Source organism: Lissotriton helveticus, chromosome 9, assembly GCF_964261635.1.
Source record: "Lissotriton helveticus chromosome 9, aLisHel1.1, whole genome shotgun sequence".
Taxonomy (NCBI): Eukaryota; Metazoa; Chordata; class Amphibia; order Caudata; family Salamandridae; genus Lissotriton; species Lissotriton helveticus.
The window spans coordinates 172,620,248-172,639,861 of record NC_136070.1 but is presented as its reverse complement, the minus strand read 5'-3'; positions in this window follow the sequence as shown (position 1 = coordinate 172,639,861).

The following is a 19,614-nucleotide window of genomic DNA, read 5'->3' as shown; positions in this document are numbered from 1 at the left end:
AACGGCGGTATTAGGAGGATAGTGCCGCTGTTTGTCTGGAGGCATCATGAAGCCGCAGTGTGAGGCGGAGGTCGTTAACCGTATGCTGCCCACCTTCGGTATGAGGAACCGAGGCAAAGGGACCCGTGCCGTGCTGTCCATCGGCAGACAGCATCTCCAGAGCACGCCCGGGGGCAGGAGTGCTGCTATCTACTTGATGATCTGCACACTTAAAAACAAGCATTTGCGATGCAATCTGTCTCGCATTTGTAAAAATTGGAGCTAATGACATTGCTTTTTACTTATGTTTATGGATGTGTGTGGAGCGGAATTATGGAGGTTCATAGCTGCCAAGGTTTCAGATTGCTATGTGTGACATTTTCATAATTTCATTGTAATTATGAGTGACATTTCAACGTCTATGAGTGACACTTTATCATGAGCAAAATCATGCGATAAAGATGAGGGGAAACGTATAAAAAACAGAAATTACACTCATTTAAGTAACGGGAACCTCTAAAAAGCTCTTAAAACTACTACAAAGAACCAGAAATGGAAGGGCACTAACCAGAGAAATACTGCGTGACCGCAGTTTTCAGTAACAGAAGGTAGGCATGCACTGCAGCTGCTCAGAAGATCTAATTGATTTGATCATTCATGACAGCATGCTAGCTTAAAAAACAAAGTTCATAGCATAGCAAGTGCAACTAGGAGATTATACCATAAATCAGGCCTCTCCGAGACCAGTCAAACTGAATGACAAACTAACTTTGTTTTAATTTCTGTTTGAGGACTGACTAGAGAACATGCTGAACATTTAACACAGCAGACACCATCCCAAATACATACATTTGCTACGGTGCCACTTTCAGGGCTGGCAGCCAAGGGCCCCCTTCTACTCTGTTGGTAAAGAGGGTATTGTTATACCCTTGCCAAACCCAAAAAGTCCCTGGGTATTTGTGCACATTGTTATCATAGCCTATTTTACACTCTGTGTTATATGATTTGAAAATAATGACATGCATATTCATAGTGCTGCCAGAGGCTAGGACTTCATAGCACTTCAAATACATGTTCCTAATCTCCAATACATCAACAAGGGTTAAATTCTGTGTCGATGTTACAGACACCTGTAGCGATCACATTAACCAGTTGAGCTTCCACGACCTAACAGTACATTTCCCACCTGCTAGTTTAACTTGCATTTATGTTCTTCATTAAATGTGTGTACATTTTATTTTATATGCAGTTACCTGCAGGTAAAAGGCAAGCAGAAGAGTTAAAAAATATTTTGTTTTTAGCCCCGTCGCTGGCTCTATCCCCATTGCACTTGTGATAGCTTCATACTCTTTCTTATGACCCGCTGGTGAAAATACAAGTTGTATGAGCTATGCTGCGCTTTTTGAACTACACTGAAGTCTCCCTCTTGCATCTTTCCCTGCTGAATTTAACACCTGTTGTGCATTTCCTACGGACGGCACCCATCACCCTGGGTTAGCAGCCGGCGAAGAAAAGACACTGAACTAAGGAGGTCAGTTTGCCTACGAACTAAAATATACTTAGAGGTACCTTACGACAATGCCAACTGAGCTTGGAAACGGGGATTGCTGCAGCTGGGCAGACCGTGGGGCCTGCCTGAAGAAATGAGCGATGAGAGCCGTCGAACTAAATGTCTTGCACGGGGCAAACAGAACCTCCGGAACTTGGCGGCCGTTAGTGTTAACAGTCATTCCAGCCCCCCTATGGCATTTCAGTTATGCATCACATACTCAGTAGTGCGTAAGTGTGACAACACCGTAAAGTGGCAGACTGTCTGGCTAGAAGTACTTACTGTCTCTCTCTGACACTGTGTTCATTTAACAGTTGGGTAGCGCCCGGAACGCTGTGTCGACTGTGACTCCGCAGCCACCACAGTGGGGGGCTGACTTACTTATGTTGAGTGACCTGCTGCAGTGCTGCCCAGCCACGATGTGCAGCACAGACTGCCTGACACTAGTACTGCCAGTGTTGTGTTCATCTAGGCAGAGCTGCTGCTGTCCACTCGAGTCGGACACTCCTCGCCTCGACCGCTCCCTCCCCGCCGTGGCCGTGCTCGTCCTCCTGGTGGGGCTGGCCAGCCCAGAGCTGACTTTCGCCGGCTCAGCTGCCTGCCAGGAGGTCAAGTCAACTGCTGCTGCAGCCTGGTTTGCGGGGCTCAGACGGCCGCAATCGAGCATGCAGCCGGACCCCCTGCGGCCGGCCCGGCCTGCCATGAGAGGCTGTGAGTGACTGAGCAGCAGGCAGCATGCACTCCGACTCGCAGATTCCCCCGCCGCTTTACAAACTTCCTGTTCCTGTCCGGACGTGACGGCACTCTTCCGCCGCACATCCCCTGGATTTAATCCCGCCGCCCCTGGTGACACGGTGATCATTCATTGGCTGCACTATCGGACTGAGAGGGCAGGCATGATCCCGGCCCCCGGCTGTGTTATGAGCCGCGTGCTGGCGCCGCAGCCTCACCATTTGCCAGTGACAGGCGCCGTTGGTGGCTCGCCTGGCAGCAGGTGCAAAATGCGTGACATTGCATTTCAGTGCGGTGATGCGGATCACCGCACTGAAATGCGTGAGCGTCACACGTGTTGCGTGACGCTTGGCAGGACTGTCATAGCTGCCAAGGTTTCAGATTGCTATGTGTGACATTTTCATAATTTCATTGTAATTATGAGTGACATTTCAACGTCTATGAGTGACACTTTATCATGAGCAAAATCATGCGATAAAGATGAGGGGAAACGTATAAAAATCAGAAATTACACTCATTTAAGTAACGGGAACCTCTAAAAAGCTCTTAAAACTACTACAAAGAACCAGAAATGGAAGGGCACTAACCAGAGAAATACTGCGTGACCGCAGTTTTCAGTAACAGAAGGTAGGCATGCACTGCAGCTGCTCAGAAGATCTAATTGATTTGATCATTCATGACAGCATGCTAGCTTAAAAAACAAAGTTCATAGCATAGCAAGTGCAACTAGGAGATTATACCATAAATCAGGCCTCTCCGAGACCAGTCAAACTGAATGACAAACTAACTTTGTTTTAATTTCTGTTTGAGGACTGACTAGAGAACATGCTGAACATTTAACACAGCAGACACCATCCCAAATACATACATTTGCTACGGTGCCACTTTCAGGGCTGGCAGCCAAGGGCCCCCTTCTACTCTGTTGGTAAAGAGGGTATTGTTATACCCTTGCCAAACCCAAAAAGTCCCTGGGTATTTGTGCACATTGTTATCATAGCCTATTTTACACTCTGTGTTATATGATTTGAAAATAATGACATGCATATTCATAGTGCTGCCAGAAGCTAGGACTTCATAGCACTTCAAATACATGTTCCTAATCTCCAATACATCAACAAGGGTTAAATTCTGTGTCGATGTTACAGACACCTGTAGCGATCACATTAACCAGTTGAGCTTCCACGACCTAACAGTACATTTCCCACCTGCTAGTTTAACTTGCATTTATGTTCTTCATTAAATGTGTGTACATTTTATTTTATATGCAGTTACCTGCAGGTAAAAGGCAAGCAGAAGAGTTAAAAAATATTTTGTTTTTAGCCCCGTCGCTGGCTCTATCCCCATTGCACTTGGGATAGCTTCATATTCTTTCTTATGACCCGCTGGTGAAAATACAAGTTGTATGAGCTATGCTGCGCTTTTTGAACTACACTGAAGTCTCCCTCTTGCATCTTTCCCCGCTGAATTTAACACCTGTTGTGCATTTCCTACGGACGGCACCCATCACCCTGGGTTAGCAGCCGGCGAAGAAAAGACACTGAACTAAGGAGGTCAGTTTGCCTACGAACTAAAATATACTTAGAGGTACCTTACGACAATGCCAACTGAGCTTGGAAACGGGTATTGCTGCAGCTGGGCAGACCGTGGGGCCTGCCAGAAGAAATGAGCGATGAGAGCCGTCGAACTAAATGTCTTGCACGGGGCAAACAGAACCTCCGGAACTTGGCGGCCGTTAGTGTTAACAGTCATTCCAGCCCCCCTATGGCATTTCAGTTATGCATCACATACTCAGTAGTGCGTAAGTGTGACAACACCGTAAAGTGGCAGACTGTCTGGCTAGAAGTACTTACTGTCTCTCTGACACTGTGTTCATTTAACAGTTGGGTAGCGCCCGGACAGCTGTGTCGACTGTGACTCCGCAGCCACCACCGTGGGGGGCTGACTTACTTATGTTGAGTGACCTGCTGCAGTGCTGCCCAGCCACGATGTGCAGCACAGACTGCCTGACACTAGTACTGCCAGTGTTGTGTTCATCTAGGCAGAGCTGCTGCTGTCCACTCGAGTCGGACACTCCTCGCCTCGACCGCTCCCTCCCCGCCGTGGCCGTGCTCGTCCTCCTGGTGGGGCTGGCCAGCCCAGAGCTGACTTTCGCCGGCTCAGCTGCCTGCCAGGAGGTCAAGTCAACTGCTGCTGCAGCCTGGTTTGCGGGGCTCAGACAGCCGCAATCGAGCATGCAGCCGGACCCCCTGCGGCCTGCCCGGCCTGCCATGAGAGGCTGTGAGTGACTGAGCAGCAGGCAGCATGCACTCCGACTCGCAGATTCCCCCGCCGCTTTACAAACTTCCTGTTCCTGTCCGGACGTGACGGCACTCTTCCGCCGCACATCCCCTGGATTTAATCCCGCCGCCCCTGGTGACACGGTGATCATTCATTGGCTGCACTATCGGACTGAGAGGGCAGGCATGATCCCGGCCCCCGGCTGTGTTATGAGCCGCGTGCTGGCGCCGCAGCCTCACCATTTGCCAGTGACAGGCGCCGTTGGTGGCTCACCTGGCAGCAGGTGCAAAATGCGTGACATTGCATTTCAGTGCGGTGATGCGGATCACCGCACTGAAATGCGTGAGCGTCACACTTGTTCGTGACGCTTGGCAGGACTGGGGGTTGTATTGAAATTGTTAGTTGTGGAATTGTGTGGCGTGTAATAATGTGGTGCAGAGGGGATTTATGTTATGGAATTATGTGGCATGGTGTGCAGTGGAATTATGCAGTAATTAAGTGGTATTAGGTGTGCTGGAATTATATAGCATGGGATTGTGTGCAATCACTGGATGTTAAACAAGCCTCCCAATAATTAAAAAAAAAACACATTTATATACAAAGAATCGTGCGTTTACTACACACCTCCTTTGCATTTGTAAAAGGATCATCTGCAGTATACCCAAAGTAATAATTTGTTGTATTGAAAAGGGCTAAGACATTAAAGTTACAAAATAAAATAGCACTTACAAAATACCCTGTTTACACACTATACAAGTTGCTCAGTGCTGTAAGTTATTTTACCAGCGTTTTACTGAGCTCGTTGGCACACAGAGTTAACAACTTCCAAGTGGCTGAACGCCATGCAGCATCCCCTCAGCCCGTTGTGGATGTTTATGTTTGCACTGGAGAAGCACATAATCAAAAGTGAATGCAAAACTACAAATCCCACAATGCAATGATCCTGCCCCCCCGAAGAAAACAGAACAAGGTAAATTGAAAAACAGTTTCCTTCATTTCCCACATAGTATATTTTCATTACAAGGAAAGTACATGATAAGATTAGCAAAACAATATATGGCCTTCCCCCGCTATTCGTGCTTGAGGCTGCATTGTCTGGTTAATGCTCCAGACAGGAAAACAATATCTTCCAAGCACCGACCAAATTCTTCAGTAAAACCGTTCTCATTCGGAAATCTCTCTGCCCTATAACGGGATGCTATCTAAAATGACTCATGAACACCATGTGCATGTACTACCCAGAGCGTCCCTGGACTCGACTTTAGGGCACACACGGTATCGTGGCACTATCTCAACAAGTGTCTTGAGCTATCACAAGAAACCAGGGCGCCGAGGCTAAAAAAGCAGTAAATCACACTGAAAAGGCAGCCCAAGCTAAAAATCCTTGTGAGTCATAAATTCTATTTCACATCCGTTATTAAATGCGTCACTAACACATGCGTAAAAAGGAGCCTTGTAAAATAGAAGCGAACATATATTTAAACATTCTGAAACTTTGGAAAAACAATTTATATTGGGAGAGAGTTCACAACCTGCAGAAAGCACCTGGGGGAAAGATTGCAATGTGGCTCGGGCACAAATGCAAAACAAGAAGCAGCGACCACGGAGGGTGTTGTGGGCGGGCATGCACTGTTGAGGGAGGGGTGAGGTGGAGTGGGAAAGGGCACAAAGAGATTACCATCGGCTAAATGAAGCTCACAGCTTTCAGTGCATAAAATCATTGCCAACAAAAAAGCAGCACACAGGGCGGATACTGACTGCTGGTATGACCACAGAGCCCTCCACAATAAATCGCTGCATGTAAGCCTGCAGCCTCACCGCACCTTCAACATTGGGGGACGAAAAGTCTGGGTCTGTGATGGGGGAGGGGAGATTCAACACGAATCGGGAGGCAAAAATAAATATTTAATGACGGCGACCAACTTTAAAGCTCCCAGGTGAGTTCCTGTGGTAGCAATAAAAATGAAGCGGCGTGTGCTTAGCAAAACGAAAGGCAGGGAGGCATTAGCTGAGCTCTGATGCTTAGCAAGCGCGTGGACAAGATGCACACCCAAAGGGTTGGGGGAGGGACACGCTGTGTTTTGGCTTGAAGGGTGGGCGTAATGCTTCAAAGCGGCATGTGCCAAATTGAAAGGGAGGCATTAGACTACTTCATTCCTAAGAAACTGTCCAGGCGTAAGCGCGAGCATTCCCACCCTTGGTACTCTGTGGCACTGGCCGAACAGAAAAAGCAATGTAAGCTACTAGAGCGCATCTGGAGACGAGCGTATGATCCCCAGGCGAAAGCCAACTTTAGATCCACTACCAAAGCGTATCATAAGCTCATAAAAAAAGTCAAAGCCACCTATTATATGGACCTGATTGGTGCGAGCGCAAATAGATCTAAAACCATCTTCTCTCTAGTGAAGGACATGACTAAGTCACCAGAGGATCGCAACTGCCGGATAACATCTGACTTACAATGTGAAGAGATTGCTGTCTTTTTCGTCAGTAAAGTCCAAGGGATTTATAACTCTTTTGAGTCTGATGGGTCTGCTCAGACCTCCCACCAATCCCTTGACTTTCTGGAACCTCTCTATTCCATGCATTCCCTCCCTTCCATCTCACAGGCTACTATGGCACTTCTGGCTGCAAAAGTCAAGTCCGGGTCACCGGAAGACCCCGTTAAACCTGAAATGTTTAAACTATTTCAGGATTCCATCTTGGCGGAGAGTCGGGAGCTGATTAATAAATCTTTTCAGTCCTCCACCATCCCCAAATCATGGAAACACGCCAAGGTTGTCCCTTTACTAAAAAAGCCCACCCTGGACTCTTCCAGGCCTGAACATTTTAGACCCATTTCCCTGTTGCCTTATTTGGCCAAGTTGGCAGAAACACATGTTAATGACATCCTGACCAACTACTTGGAGAGCAATGGGATTCTAGATGACTCACAAAACGGTTTCCGGCCTAACCACAGCACGGAGTCCGCCCTGTTGGCCGTCACTGAACAACTAAGGGCAACACAAGATCTGGGTGGTACTTCGGCTCTAATCCTGCTGGATTTGAGTGCGGCGTTCGACACGGTCTCCCACGGGATTCTACTTAGAAGACTATGGGAGATCGGAGTCCGAGGTGGTGCCCTGGATTGGTTCGCGTCTTTTCTATCTGGCCGTTTCTTCCAGGTCCATGCCCCTCCGTACTCATCCAGCAGGTTTCCGTTGAGGTGCGGCGTTCCGCAGGGGTCGGCGCTCAGCCCTACGCTGTTTAATGTGTACGTCCGCCCTCTGGCAGTGTTGGCCAGAGAACGTAAGATCAAATTAATATCATACGCGGACGACACGCAGCTTATCTTCTCTTTCTCGAAGGATACGGATACGGACCAAGCCAAATTTCAAGATGATATTCTGGCCATCTCTAGATGGATGACCATGAACTGCCTGCAGTTAAACTCATCAAAAACGGAGGTACTCCTGATTGGCAAGGAAACACACAGGTGGGACGACCACTGGTGGCCCTCCTCGTTAGGTCCACCTCCCATTCCTAAGAAGGAAATAAAAAACTTGGGCGTGCTTATGGACGACTCCCTCTCCCTAGAGTCCCATACAAAAAGAGTGGCTGGCGTGTGCTATGATCGCTTACGGTCGCTTAAACCTATTTTGGGCTTCTTTGAACCACCTGTACGCCAGACAATCGTCCAAGCCCTTGTGCTATCGCATATAGATTATGTAATGTCTTAATGCTGGGCTCGAATCAAACAGCCATCAACCGACTCCAAAGGGCCCAAAATGCGGCTGCTCGCGTTTTGTTTGCCTTACCAAAACACTGTTACACGTCCCATATTCTGCGGCGCTTACACTGGCTTCCGGTAACACAACGTACTCAATTTAAGTCCCTCTGCTTAACTCATAAAGTCCTTCACTGCTCTGGCCCCCGAGTTTTGCGAGGACTGTGTTCCTCCTATGTCCCTGCACGCGCCCTCCGTTCGGCGGATCGCCATCTCGCCTGCACCATCAAAATCCAAAGGAGCAGAGCTGGCGGCCGCTCCTTCAGGTATTTGGCGCCGAAACTGTGGAATTCGATTCCCTCGGAGGTGCGTGCTACAAATAATTACCTGTCATTTAGAAAACTCATCAAAACCTGGTTGTTCCCTTCCATACAGGGTTCCTAAATGGTGCTACTCACTTCCCCCTGGATTAGTTTGTCTCTCTCTCAAACTGTCTGCAAGCGCTGGGACGCCCCGTCACTTGGGTAGCCATGCGCTCTACAAGCATTTTAACATTAACATGAGCTCTAAAGCTTAGCATGCACGTGGACAAAATGCACACAGAAAGGGTTGGGGAAGGGAAAGATCCGCCATCCCCTGGTCAGTAATGGCTTTATTCTACGCTTTCAATGACTCCAGATCCTTGCAGTCATCCATTAATTCCTTCCTTCCTCCTCATACTTTGATTCATCCATTTTTTTACATTATACACCCTCAAACTCTGTACAAGACAGCGTCGAAAATACCTATGTAAATAATACACAGCTAAACATTACCGTGCCACAGCTTACCGACATCCAGTGTCTAAGACATTCCCTTAGAAACTAGTCAGATCGGCAGAGAAGTGATTCTGTCCCACAGTATAGAAATAGTTAAATGTAATAGGCTTGGCACTTGCACGCACTCTCTCAGCCAAGCCCCCAGAACGGAGCCTCCACCCCCTTTTTCAGATTCCGCTTCTGCTCTTTATGGGAAAAAGAAATTCCAGGCGGGTTACTACCAAACAAGCCCGCTTCACTGGATCAAAACACTCCTCATCTGACACTTTCCTCTCCACACTACACAAGCCTACTTCACAACAATGTGGAGATGCCCTGTGAGCGGCCTCTCAGATTCTACGTTTATATGACACTTTGCGTGCTAGCTAAAACTGTGGTGTATGTATGCAGTAATGCAGCATACACATTTTGAAAACCTACATGTGTGCAGGGTCGGCTAGCATCAGCGTGGGTTATACGGGAAAGTTTCCATTCCCAGGTGACTGACTAACCCATTTGCAGGATGAAATTGGGGGAAACTTTAACAAAGAATCTTTTGAAAATAGCAAGTGGCTTGCTGTGAGTCAGATCCCTATTGTGGGTCACGGACAGGAAGGTGGTACATTGGCAAACGCTGTGTTTGGGCTCGCAGGGTGGGTGAAATGCTTCGAAGCGGCGTGTGCTTAACAAAACAAAAGGCAGGCATTAGCTGAGCTCTAATGCTAAGCAAGCGCGTGAACAAGATGCACACAGAAAGGGTTGGGGGAGGGAAACACTGTTTGGGCTCGGAGGGGTTAAGGCTTCTAATGTCAACTCGGAGGGGGAAAGCAATAGAGCGTGAAAGAAGCAGACTTTGAATCTGCGACTCTGAGATGAGCGTGCTGAAGACAGAAAAGGAAGCCATCTGCTCAGCATGGTTTGTAGTTCCCGAGGGCGCATCTTTAAAAACAACCCACAGTACAGTGAGAATGCCATTTCATTTTTGTCTAGCGTCTTACGGTTTTGAACGCAGGGCACGTTTATTTGGCTGGATTTGTCCCACCACACCAGGCTTGAAAATAGCATGCTCGACTGGAGGAAGGCCACCGTTCTATCACGAATATGGGCCGGCATTAGTACAAAACAAGGAAATAGTCCCTAACTAAAACGATAACAGCCCAGCAGTGGAACTACACTGTAGTTGGTCCGTGCTGCTTCCTGCAAAATGGAAGTGAGGATCGGGCCACCAGCCAATCAATGAGCGAGATCAGAAGAGCAATGCCAGATTTAACCAATGGCAAGCAAGAAAACAAATAGAAATGCAAAGGGTGGAGTTTCATCACTAATACTGACTACTTGATGCCTCGGAGAGGCAGCTGCGCTGCCTATGCGAGACCTAATAAGGCGGGGTCCAATTACTAAGTAAGGGCTCGCTCGAAGAGGCTTTTGTCTGCTGCAGGTTGTGCTGAGCTGAGAAGGGGGCGACTCAGGGGAGGCATCGCATGCGTTTACCAAAAAAAGAAAACAAGCATTGGCATTTATGAGAGTTGGAGTTAATGGCGTTGTAAATGACAGTGCCTTTTATTTGTGTTGTTTTTGAAACCGATAAATAAAATGCATTGTCATGTACAATGCCAATAGCTGAAACTATCGCAAATGCGAGACCTATTCCATATGAGACAGCGTTGCAGGCAGGACAAAGCTATGAGGAAAATAGTGCTCAGAGGCTGTAATTAAAGCCTACTGAGCAACACGTAACTGGGGGTGTCGCCATGGGAGGTTACAAAATGAGACAGGGCGGTACTGAGGAGGGACTAGTAAGACTTTTGACAAATGAACAGCCTCAGTTTACAGTGGGCAATGACGCAAGCCAATGAAAAATTTGAGCAGAGCTTCAAGTTCCTATCTCAATACAGCCTTGCAGAAGAAGGTGGGCCTTCCACTTGTGTACCCGCTAGGTATCTTTTAGGAGATATTACTCGTTGGGAGCGAAGCCTTCTTTTACGTCTTAGAGCCGGTAAAATAAAATACTTGGTATGTCTTCCTTTAGGCTATGAACCCAATATTGAGGATCAGGCTTGCCCTTGTGGCAATCTAGGAATCAGTCTATGTTGCATTTCCTGTTTTTCTGCACTTTTTATCAAAAGTATAGTATGCAGTTATTGATCCCATTTTTTAGGGTTAATGGAAAACCGGATTTTAAGGTTGCATACAGAATTATTCTCCACCTTAATGGTGAGGATTTAACATATCAAGAGCACTTTTAAAACAAGCATTGGAAATGCAATAGGTCTCGCATTAGGAAAGTTTGAGCTATTGGTCTTATAAATGACATTTATTTTATTTATGTGTTGTTTTTTAAATTAATAGCTTTGTCATTTACAATGCCAATAGTTATAACTTTTGCAAATGTGACACCTATAGCATTTGTAATGCATAATGCAAGAGTGACAGAAAAGGAAGAGTGATGGCGAGCGAGAGAGACGGACGATAGAAACAGAGAGGGGAGAAAGTGAAGGAAACAAGAGGAGAGGGAAGACGGAAGAAGGCAGACAGTGAGGGAAGCAGGGAGCGAGATACAATGATGGGAGATTGAATGAGAATAAAATACAGACGGTGCTCAATTTGTTAAAAAAAAAAAAGGAGACACGGCCTGGAGGGAGAGAGAGGGAGGACGAGAGGGAAGGAGGGAGAGGAGAAGGAGTGGAGTGAGAGAGGGAGAGAGAGAGAGGAGAGCAATAGAGAATAAATGGAGGCAAAAATCAATGCAGGCAACATTAACAGTCAAGGATGATGATGTACGATGAAATATAATTCAGGTTGAAAAACACAAACACTTGAAAATAAAACTTTGAAAAGATTCACCCAAGAATGATGCTTTTAATGCTAAATCAATAAGATAGTGAAGCAATAAGTAAGCACAAGATTGCCTTAAATGTATTCTCAAATGTGCACCAACAGGTACCTTAAAGTACTTTTAACCTACAGTTAACCCATTTGTAGACTATTGTGTAAGGGATCCTAAATGATCGATGCTCTCGTGGTTTGTTTTCTAAACTCCCAAAAAATAATCCCTTTTCTCATATGTATTCAATCAATCAACAAAGAATCATCACTTAATGCTGCTTGAAGGCAGGTATTACAGGCAATACAATAAATTCAATCTCAAACGCCAATGGCAACATCTGCTGTCAAACATTTTAGCATAAATATAGTATAGGGTACGACAGTAACTTTAAAGAGCGTCTGAGTGTTGCAGAGAAATTCCATGTATTCCCAGTATGTCAGTGCCGTTGGTATTTAGGACGAGGAGGCGGCCATAAAAAGAGGCCCACTCAGAATTGCATTTACACCAATAATAACCCAGCCAAGTTGACGGCTTTCCGATAAAGGTTTTCTGCTGTGTTTCCGCAGGCTTAAGAAGTGTTTATTTTTCCTTGAAAACGTGTATTTGTGATCCTAATAAAAGGGAAAAGTAGAGGCAAGCATAACGCGGCAATAAATGGCAGGCACTGAAACGGAAGAGAAGAGCAAAAGAAACGTGCTGGAAGACGTGAATCAAGTTAAAACAAGCAATGTCCTGAGCAAATGGTGGGGGCCTGAAGCAGTGGAGTGGGAGAGGTGAGGGGGGAGTCACGGGGAAATTAAGGGGCAGATTTGCAGACCTGATGAGCGAGGAGGGGGTGCGAGGGATGAGTGAGGATGGGGGCACGGCTGGCCGTGAAAAAGCCTTTGATGCAGCAGGGGGCAATTAGGGGAGAAGAATGGCTGGGCTGAGGCAGAGCGCAAAGCCTTTGATGCAGCAGGGGGCGGAGCGGCAAGAGCTGCTGGCAGCACCAAGCTGACGATTTGATGCTGTGCACGCGCATTTTAACTCATTGCGCTTGCGCATTGAGCTAAAAGCGCACATGCACTGCATCAAATCGCCAGTCTAGGTAAACTGTTTAAGCCCCTATAGTCTCGCTCCGCTCAATGCGCATGCGCATTGACAGGCGAGACCTAAAAAATGGCTATCCATTCACGTTCCTCCATGAATTCTTGAATGATGGATTAGGACGCACTACATGCACTTTTTGATTTTATACTCGAACGGGGTAATACATGATCCGAGCAACATCCGGACGTATAGAGCACCATGTATGAAATTTAATTCGCTATTTTTCTTAGTTTCATTTGCACTTTGCACACTGGCACTTTCACTCATGACGTTGCTATTTTAATAATCTCTTGTGACTAATAAATTGTCTTATGTGTTTTTTTTTTTAATAGAAGCTGAGGGTTTTTAATGGGATCCAATAATTTGCCCATCTTTGCTGCTATCTTTTGAAATATTTGCACTTTGGCACTTTAATATTGAAGCTGCTCTAGAGGATTCATATGAGACAGCGTTTCAGGCAGGACAAAGCTATTTGAGGAAAATAGTGCTCAGAGGCTGTAATTACAGCCTACTGAGCAACACGTAACGGGGGGTGTCGCCATGGGAGGTTACAAAATGAGACAGGGCGGTACTGAGGAGGGACTAGTAAGACTTGACCAATGAACAGCCTCAGTTTACAGTCGGCAATGACGCAAACCAATGAAAAATGTGAGCGGAGCTTCAAGTTCCTATCTCAATACAGCCTCGCAGAAGAAGGTGGGCCTTCCACTTGTGTACCCGCTAGGTATCTTTTAGAAGATATTACTCGTTGGGAGCGAAGCCTTCTTTTCCGCCTTAGAGCTGGGTAAATAAAATACTTGTTATGTTTTCCTTTAGGCTATCAACCCAAAATTGAGGATCAGGCTTGCCCCTGTGGCAATCTAGGAACCAGTCTATGTTGCATTTCCTGTTTTCCTGCACTTTTTATCAAAAGTATAGTATGCAGCTATTGATCCCATTTTTTAGGGTTAATGGAATAACGGATTTTAAGGTTGCATACAGAATTATTCTCCACCTTAATGGTGAGGATTTAACATATCGAGTGCACTTTTTAAAAAAATGGCTATCCATTCACGTTCCTCAATGAATTCTTGAATGATGGATTAGGACGCACTACAAAGAAAAACCAAAGGAAATGATGGACGGAGCATTGACTATACAAGCACTCACCCCCAGTCAACTGTTCTGGGTTTAATCCATCACTGTTCTTTAGCCCACTCTGCTACCCCAGTTCAGACATGGCCATATGCAAATCAGTCTGACCCTGCGCCTCATGGGAACAGTCCAGCCCGAACTGCCAAGCCATGCCTTCCCTGGACCGGACACAAGCTCCCGAGGACCAGTTTCTGGCATTTCAGCCGTCTTCAGCCCGGCTTGCTTGAATCCAGTGGCAAAGTGAGCAAGGGACTCACGTCTGAGCATACCCTGCCAACTTATGGCGAACAAAGAAAAACCAAAGGAAATGATGGACGGAGCATTTCAAAATCTGGTTAAAAATCGATGGACTTTCAGTATACCCCTGAGGAACACGATTCCAGACAAACATGCTTGTCAAACTTGAACGAAAATAAAAAATTGCTATCTGGATGGAATGGAATGGAGAAAAAGGCATGGCATAAATCAATTGCAGTGAACCATCCGGCTCCCCACGGTATCTGATACAGAATCACAGCGGGATTTGGCACAACTAGACAGCATGGGACGACAATTTTATTAATTTTGCGAAGGTCTTGCACAACCCTGTATTTTCCGCTCGGTTTCTTTATACCAATTATAGGTGAATTACATGTACTGCTCATTATTTCTTGTAAATTGCCTTGCTTAACCAAACGCTCTATTTCTGTTGCAACACCTGCTTTTATTTTCGGGCTCATTTTGTACTGTCGAATATTTGGGTTAACTGCACCTTCCTTCACTGTCATTTTTATTGGATCGACATTTGCCATTAATCCTATTTCTTTTCCTATAAAATCCCGTACATCAGGATTTATGGTACGCTGCAATTCATTAGTTTATAAATTCAGTCTTTGTCTGGGATCTGAATTTTAACACCACCTGGAGTGCAAATGATTGTGCAGTTCATTTTGCATAGCATATCCCTACCTAACAGGTTCACTGGACTGGAGTTGCACACGACAAATTTGTGCATTTCTTTAAAGTTGCCTATTCTTACCTCCATGGGTTTGTAACAGGGGTACTAATCTGTTTATTAGAAACGCCCACTACTTGGATCGCTTCTCCCAAGAGGGGTAGGTTTGGAACGTCTGCTGTTCTCACAGTAGAACGGGTAGCACCAGTGTCCAACAAAAAGGTAACATCATTTCCCTCAACTTTTCCCTCAATGTATGGACCTGACTGATCTACCGGTAAGGATGCGCCAAGTACGCATTCCTCTTCCTCCCCTCTCAGGCACCGTCAGAAACTATCTTCTTCAAAAAAAAGTGTCATGCAAAAGAAATTGTGGTGTCACTGAGTCTCTCCTGTTACTTCCCTCCCAATTTGTGCTATCCACACTGTATTTAGCTTGACTCCCAGAATCTGGCATAGGTGCAAGTGGCAACTGGTTTTGTATTACCTGTTGTTGTTGCTTCCTTGACACCCCATTCTGCGTCTGTGGATTCAAATTGTCATTTTGGACATTATTACTTTGTACAGCCTTACACTCGTTCTTCCAATGCCCCAATTTTCTGCACCCATGACATGGAACCTTTTTCTTTGCTTCATCTCTGTTCATTCTTCCCCTTGGTTTACCCCCACTTCCTTCTCCTCGACTCTGATTATTTTTCATTTGGCTTAATTGAAGTTCCTGTTGCTCTGCTAATTTTACCTGTGCCCACATTACGCTTTCTTCTAAATTTTTTCGTCTATTGTCAATTTCATCCCCACAATATTTTGCATATTTGAGAATTTCATCCACAGGCTTGGCCAGCCAGCATATTTTATGATCTTTAATCATTTGCGAAATTTCTGTCCTTAACCCTGACACAAAACGATAAATGAAATGCATCATGTCTTTTGTATCAATGTTTTCCAACCCACTGTACTGCTTGAGTAGCTGTAAAATGCGTTCATAATATGCACGCACTGATTCATCTTTGTTTTGGGTCATTCTGTCTATTCGTGTCCAATCTGTCTCTTTTGGGGGTACCTTTCCTTTCAAATACGTTATAACTTGATGGTACCATCTAAATCTTTTAACAATACTTTCAAAACATTAAAAAAGCTTTCGACTTGCCTGTACCACTCAACAGGTTTCTCTCGAAGTTTTGGAAAATCATTTGTAAATGACAAAATATCCCATCGGGACCATGGGGCATGTACATAACCTCCTCATGGGACACAACCTTTTTAACTTTTTGGGTTCTTTTAGTAAATACTCAGATGTACTACGATTTGCTTGGGCTTCTTCCTTTTTCTTTGTCTATCTAGCTTTCCATCTGTCTAAATCACCCCATTTTTGTAAAAATGACAATTCTTTTATTTGCAGTTTTCGTCCCGACACATTCATATTTTCTAAATCTTTATCAGAAAATTCAGCTTGGTAAGGCTTCTGTAACACTATAGATTTACCAATGTCAATTCCCATGACTGAGGCTAAACTCCTTAATTTTTCATGAAACGTTTTTGTATTTCGAGTAATGCTTCTGCATATAAATAACAATTTGCCTTCACTGAAAGTGTTTAACCTTTCCAATCCCACATTTCCAGCAAACATTTCTTCTAATTCGACTCTTAATTTAAAATGTCTAGTACCTTGGGCTGTGATTTTGGCTTTTCTATTTCTCGAGACCACCTCTCTATTTCTTCTGGGTATACTACAGTAGCACTCCTTGTACCGGAGGATGTTTCCATCCGTACTTCTCTAAAGCTTCCGGGAGTGTTTTTCCTGATCGAACCACCCACAGGTTCCCTTAAAGGTAAATCCATCAGGGAAATTACTAACTTGCACTCACTGGCTTGGTCATCAACTATTAAAGGTTCCTTTCTAGGTTGTACTACTGGTTGTAGTGACCGGATATTTTGTTCTATTTTCTGAGTGGTGGTGACTGGTCTACTACCATCTTAGTATAGTGGATAGATCCCTATTCTTAGCCTGTTCTTAGGGTTTGCCTATTGACTTTGACATAATTCAGTGCCCCTTTCATCGTTTTTGGGCCTGAAGGCTTATATTAGGAGGTAGATGCTTTATTCCGGACTCAATATTACCTATTGGTAGGGCTTGCCTATGTACTTTGACAGAGCTATGCGTCTCTTTCATTCTTTTTCGGGCCTGCAAGGCCCAAACGAGAGAGACTCCATTTTCCTTTTTGCCTCAGCTGTCTGAGATGCTTGTAGGTCAAAAGTAATATTTTAGTTATGAGCTGTTGTTCGCTGGAGAGGAACCGGTCAGAGGTGGCCACTGTGGGAGCGTCGAGAGCCCGGGGCCTGGTACAGAAGTCTGATGGGCGGCAGGTTACTGTCTGGAAATTTATTTCCACGAACAAAGGGCTCTCTATATTATCGAAATGCAGAGGGAGAGAAGGCAGTTGTTGTAGTTGTTGCTGTTGCAGCAGGCAGATGACTCTTGGAGAAGACAGATGATCCTTGGGAGAGCAGATGCAGATGATCCTTTGGAGAGACTGAAGTCAGTTGGAGTTAGTTTGTTGCCAGAATTGGAACAGTCAGAGTGGAGAAGTTAGTTGAACGGATGGTTCTCAGAACAGTGGAAACTATATTATTGGATTGAAGCATGGAAGTGAAGACAGTTCGTGGGAGAGAAGAAGTCAGTGCAGATTGGACGGTGTAGAGCTGAGAGACAGAGAAGAAGACCAGAGAAGGGTTCCAGTACTTTGGAGGGGTGACGGAGGTGAAGGAGCATAGCGGTGCAGACGTGTATCCGTGGGTGCAGAGCAGAAGCTGAGAGGAGCCGAGGCACAGATGAGAGAGGGACCCAGATAACAGCCAGAACCGGACTACGTAATTATAAGGTGAAGTCTGTCCTGCTATTATAGTGCGCAAATATATTAACTCTTTCCTTTACTTTTCAGGCTATGCTTAGATTGCTAGATGTTATTATGAATACAATGTTTATGTTTCTACAATAAAATGGACCCCAGTTATTAATAAATACATTTGAGTATTGTTTCCATGATAGAGTTAACCTTTCTTTTTAGCCAGATGCTGACGAACAGAAGGATGGTGCATTCCCTTCTGAGAAGGTGACTGATGACAGGGGAGAGTGTGAATTATATTAGGGAATAATTCCTGGATGTAATAATTTGGACACGAATAATAATAATTCATATAATAGATACTTCCAGTAGATGTTAGGTACTTAGGAAATTCCCAATAGAGAGTAGGAGGTATTAATAGGACAATGGGGAGAGATCGCTCAAGATAGAGCGTTATGTATACTGGAGCTGCTCCCCGAGGAGCGAGGGGGTAGAGTAGTCCGGGCCGGATTGTCGTGGGACTACAAGTGGGAACATTATAAAGAGAGATCGCTCAGGATAGGGCGTTGTATGTTGGAGCTGCTCTCCGACACGAGAGTTAGTAGATTAGCCCGAGCCAGATTGTTGTGGGGCTATAAGGTGAGATTATAGGATGTAAGATGGAATTCCGTAGTTTCTCTAGGATTTAGTGGTATATTAGCTGTATAAGCTTGTATATATTGTGGGTTCCCCATTCCCAGGTAAGTACCCCAGGTACTGTTGCAAATAGGGTCTGGGAAGGGATGGAGTTACGTGATGACTGGGTTTGTGGTGCTTGGGTGAGCTGATAACCTGATCAGAAAATCCGGTCATTACACGGGTGTAGTTAGAAGAGGAGTTTTAGGACAGGGCTGTTTATCTCCATACAATGGAACAACGGGAACTATGGTTACCGGAATGGTCAAAGCTTCAGGACTAGTATTCAACTGAGAGATTTTCTGAATTAACTCACTTCTGTTTATTTATTGCCTCTCTTTCCTTTAACACTTTTTCTAATGAGGTTTTATGTACAACTTGCAGAATCAGAGGTGGTTTTAAGGACGGGGCACTAGGATTAACTCTAGCTGTCTCTTCATGGTAAGGTGGCAGATTTTTCATTAACTATAAGTGTGTGTGAACAAATCAATGCGCACATCCCAGTATTTGGGCACTCCCTCTGGTTCAAAGATGAAGACTCCGATGAGTTTTCAAAAATTTATTTGAATTGAATTGAATTTCATATTTTCATAAGTCTTTCATTAAAGGATTATTTGCATCCATTTAATTGAGCTCTACACAAAATCAACTGTGCTCCAATGCATTTCGAGTCGATGACCCTTTTTCAAGGAGCTCTGTAAGAAATCAGAACGATCTATATTTGTATCAGCGTAGCATTAACAAATGATTATATACAAAACATACACTTCCCAATAGTGAATATAAACAAACATGAGTCTGTGTCTGAAAGATACAGAGACAACCGTTACACCTGAAGTACACTGTCAAACTGGCTCAAATGTGCAAGAAGATAGTCGGTGCACCCAGATAAGAGAAAGGGTTTGTAAGCGGGTAGCAAGTAGCACCCTAAGGAAAACGAAATGAAAAAATGCTCACGTGAATATCGGGTTGAAATGCCGTGCTGGGCGGATCAAAAAGTGAACAGAAAATAGTTAGGGAAACGCTCGACGAGCGGGTACAAATAAGTTTGAAGTTCATTACCAAATGTTGTT